Source organism: Orbicella franksi, chromosome 13, assembly GCF_964199315.1.
Source record: "Orbicella franksi chromosome 13, jaOrbFran1.1, whole genome shotgun sequence".
In the NCBI taxonomy this organism is placed as follows: Eukaryota; Metazoa; Cnidaria; class Anthozoa; order Scleractinia; family Merulinidae; genus Orbicella; species Orbicella franksi.
In genome coordinates, this window is record NC_138157.1 from 4,024,619 (window position 1) to 4,029,900 (window position 5,282).

Sequence of the window (5,282 nt, forward strand, 5' to 3'; positions counted from 1 at the left end):
ATTTTGTCCCAGAACCATAAAGTAGTGGAAAATGAAGCTGGGAGGATATTACAAAAAATGAGAAATGTAGCTAGGACATATTCCCTGAAAACAACACGGAAACGTTCCCTAAAAATATCGCAGCACACGAGCGGGCGACTGTTAGTTCAGGCTTTAGCACCATTGATGAATTAACTACACATTTTGTTTTTCAAATTAAATTTCCATCAGAAATAAAATAAAGCAATTGCGAATCTACCTGTTGTCGTTTGCTAGGTCATGCCAAAAGTAGATGTGCCGACACCGGCTGAATGTACTCAAGTTTTAACTCCAAAACCGACCAGTGAAATTTCAATACGATATAGCAGGTGAACAGACCATAATTTATTCTCAGTATTGGCGAATCTTTGCCGACATCATTATTATTTTACATTTTTCCTCATTAACATTCGAGTTTGCGAAGAGAAGGCATCACAGTATAGACACGAAATGACTAAAGAAATTCAAAGAGCTTGAGAATTTAGTTATTGGTAAAATTTGCTCTTCGGGTGTAATAGTCGAGGAAGAATCTGCGTGGCAAAAGCGCTAATGACCTCATGCATCGGGCTCAACGTCCTTGATTTGTTATCATGATGACGAATAAATGCATTGCTTGTTCTCGATCTCTTTTTCTATGTTGTAAAAGAATTGGCGAAGGTATCTAGTCGGGCTTCGATCACGTAACACGATCTGGCCGAGGAGCTGAACTCGGAACTACCGAGACCAAATCCAGATAGAGAATGGGTGGAGAATTTACCTGTTTCAAGATTTCAACTCCAGTGCCCTAAGCCACTCGGCTTCTCCGTCTCCACCAACCAGCGCCGAAATAACTTTCTGGAGGCACAATCTCTTTCCAGATAAATTAGTGAGAAACTTTAATTGATAGCAAAAATTTGAAAGAAATATGTTAAAATAAACAATATTAAAAAACAAACAGTGTTTTAAAGTTCATACCATAGTCATGGAAATTGCAAGCTTCAAGTTGGAAACAAATGATTATGATGAATCTCTGACGTGCAGAAATTAGAAAAAGGACTTCATTGTAGGCGTTTGAAACACTGAGGGTATTGATCATGCATTGTTTTGACTCTGCCCAACAATAATAAACTAAATATTTGTATAAAAAAATGCAATTCGATTATGATTATTTTCCACGCCGACACAAAACGACATGCCCAATTTTACTCCATTTACATTATAGATAATTGTTTTTGTTGTATGTCATGCAGAGCGGAATTCCAAATTTACATACAGGGGTAAAATGAATGCTGCGTTAGTCAGTGTTCTTTCAAATACTGTTTTCCCAAAAAGACTATAAAAGATAATAATGGCAATAAAAAGCGTTCGGCGACAGTTTCAAGGGAAAGTAGTTCCGAAGAGTTGGAGTTCGAAGCCAAGATGAATAAGACATTTAACTGCATGTTATTCCGTCAAAGAGTCACTCGTAAATAAAACCTTTCAGGTCTGAAAACAAGGTTATAATTTAAATCATGATGCAGTATAACAAGACTATAATATAGGTTCAAGATGAGTATATAAGAAGAATATTAATTCAACGAATTATAAGAGGTGGGTACCTTATCAGTTTCTTATTAAAATGGAAATATAATTCTTGGCCTAATTCAAATACGTTTTCCTTATTAAAACGCTAAATTTAGCTGGGCGCCTTCTGATAACTGATGTCATCAACGATTGCTATTGCAGCAAGGAAATAAATTAGTAATAACAAAACCTTGCTAGAGATACATGCAGTGGTGATCTGGAAATATATTCTAAAGATGGCAATAAGGGAATGTCCAGCGAGGCATGAACAAATCTCGGTATTCTTGTTCAACCAGACTTACATTAAAGCCTATAAATCCCTTATTTGAAAAATAGCAACAAGTTCTCTAGTTGAAAAGACTAAATAAGATAAGCTTTCGGCTATCAGTCTATAGCCTTAAACGAAGTCTCATTGATAAATTGAATTGATAGTTTGCAATTTTATAAATCCAAGCAGTTCCTGAATTTTTCTGCAACCTCTATGGGGATCCCTGTGTGGATTCCTAGCTGCTCAACAAGTCTTCATTTTGGTAATGAAAACGAAGAATAACCATCAATATTGAACGGTAAAATAACCGAAAACTATAAAAGTCAGCATGAAGCGAGTACCAAACACTAACATTTGCGTTTATATCGGAAACTGAAGGAAGCATATTGAAATTGAAATTGAAAAAAGCTATGCTTTGGAACCGCGACCATCAAGAAAAGATGAAGAGGAAACCAGCTAAAGGAACTCACCTTGAAGCTTCACAGAACCAAAGACCAATATGCTGCTTTTACCACATGCAAAAAAGGAAAATCAACTTATCTGATGTTTTGGCATTCATAAGTGGTGATGCAGCCATCAATTGTAGGACTGGCAATCCTGTGTAAGAAGAGAAGACATAATCAAACTCACACGTAATTAAGATATATAAGAGTTTAATCAAAACTGTAAAAGCTGAGAAGATTAGATTTCAGGCTTTTTCTTTCTTTTCTCAAGACTGTTGCGTGACCTTGAAGTACTGACAAACAACAACTGAAAATTTCAACTTTCCACGTTCTCTAGTCTTGAAATTATACAAAACTAAACGTACTGAATATCTAACGTCTGACGTTATTTCTCTCCCAACTGCATAAAGAGGCTTAGGTATATAAAAACAGTAATAGGATTAACGACATAAAAAAAATTAACTACATAAAAATAAATATATTTATACTATGAGGGTGTTCAAAGGCAAGGTTAAAGGCAAAACCTTGCAGCAACTTGCAATTACAGCCTGAGATAACACGAATACTCCTGACTAAAAGATCCCACCTTATAACTCAGTATTTCGAGCCACAGAAGGGGAATTTACATCATGTGTAGTGCAAACGATGATAAATATTAACTAAATATCAACGCCTAAATATTAACACCTGACGATCTCTGCATTGGTGAGAATAATTATTATCACCAGGTTTTTTTCTATCGTTGAAAAATGCTATGAATCAATTTTCATGTATTCGCACTGTAAATCAAACTTTCATTAATTTGAACTGGAATTCAAAAATAATTTTTCCTCTTTATCTTAAAAAGTAAAAAAAATAAATAAACAAATAAATAAAACGTTTTCCCCATTCTTTTAGCACAATATTTATCTCACTCTTCTCAATTCAAGTAGCAAAAATCTATTTCTCGAATTTTTCTTCAAAAGTTACATGTACTTACCATGATACCTTAAGCCCCGGCTAAACGATCGCAACATTTGAACGCAACAAATCCCAACATCGTTGGCCCAGCATTTGCAACTCCGGCCAAACGATCGCAACGTTTGAACGCAACATATCACAACTAGTGCGCATGCCCGGACGCAACACTTTTGCAAGTGTTGGATGAAAAATTTGACCATTTTCAAATTCGAGTCAACAACATTCAACATGTCGCAATGTGTTGCAACAGGGTGGCTAAACGGGCGCAACATGCTGCGCCCAACAATGTTGCGATATGCTGCGTTGAAATGTTTCGATCGTTTGGCCGGGGCTAAAATTTCTTTATCGTTACTTTTCAGCTACTTCTCACAATGAGAAACGTTTTATGCCCTTAGCCCTAGAGCTTCTATGGGGGTGCAAATACTTCTAGTTGTTTCATACCACACTCAGAGAAACCAAAAATAAGCGCCAGCCTGAAGGGTCTCTTGGCGGGTATTTAGACATAAATCCAGAACAGCCCAAATGATAGCCCTTACTATTGAATGCATCTATGAAGGTGATATGGTTGTTGATTACCAGAAAAATAAATAAACATGGTTTGGTCCTTATACACAGTACTTACTCACAACTGTGTTATGATAAGCCTAGCCCAACTGGTTACAGATTGTACATGTAGTATGCCTCTATAACAAGGGTTCATGACTTAACTGTAACCCAAATATAATATGATAACACGTTTTTGGGCCGCTTACGGGTGTTATCCTTGTTACAACAATCCAGAGGGAAACACGCTTGCAGCGACGGAGTTTGTCAGACTCCTAGAGTACTCGGGATCTGTTACAGCAAAACAATCCAACGGGAAGACAGAGAATACACAGTTCTTGGGTCCAACAGTAGAGTTTAATCCACTAAGGTACTCAGAACATACCCGAACATAACCAGAATGTAACCAAAGAATAGTTTACAAGGCAGGCTTATTTAAGCCGAAAACACGATTCCAAAGGATTACGTAAAGCTACTAAAAATTCTCAACTAAACATTATCTAATACATTTCCGAAAGCTCGATTGGCTATAACGGAATTCGAGGTTTACAAGATTAATAACTTTCAAAACAATACAGGTAGATAACAGTTTAACAAAAGACTATCGCAGGTAGTAATTACAGTTCGGTTCTAACTACAGTTATGATCTTACACAAAACAGCAGGTGTTTGGTACGGTCAATGAACTGGAACAGTAACCTGTAACTCAGAAACGCAAAACGAATTAAAACAAATATATCTATGTTGGATTTCTATATTTTCTCATAGCGAAAGCGAATATGTAAAACGTACTTAATCATCTAATTTTCTCTCCTCACAATAAGAACCTGGTTGAACTTGTATGGCTAAACAGGTTGTTATAGTTTGGGTATTAAAGTGGCAAATTTCTGTCAGCAGGTTCTTAAACCACTACGTTCTTAAACGTTTTTACTGTACTTCAACTATTTATAGAGTAAAGTTAGAATATTGGTTTCACATAAACGCCTAATCATTGATGCACAAGTTGTGGTTTATCTTATGAATACTCACAAGAGATTATCAAGGTACCTACAATCTCTCTTGGTACCTACAATTCAAAATTATGGTACTGTAATAAACTTGCTAAGATTTAAAAAATTCTGTCCTGAATTCAGAGTCACCGTAAATTGTCGAAAAATTAAGGTGGGCCCCTTGACAAAATATTTTGAACTATGCAAAAAGCTTCATCCTAACATTCTTATTAAAAGAAAATTCAGTACTTAACACTGAGGGTCGTTAAGTCGTTATTTTTAGTAATAAGGGCCTACAACTAAAATTAAAGCTGTTTTAAACAGGTTGTACTATTCACTATTAATTCCAGTTTGCATAATGTGGAATTAAGACGGTAATACTTGGCAAACATTGCCGAGAGGACTTTAACTCTCCAATAAAACATAAAGTTAAATTTCAACATAATAGTTTACTGCAGCTGGTGCGCAAGCTGTTTATGCTTATTATCAGGCTGAGTGAGTGATTGCAAGATCTCCATTA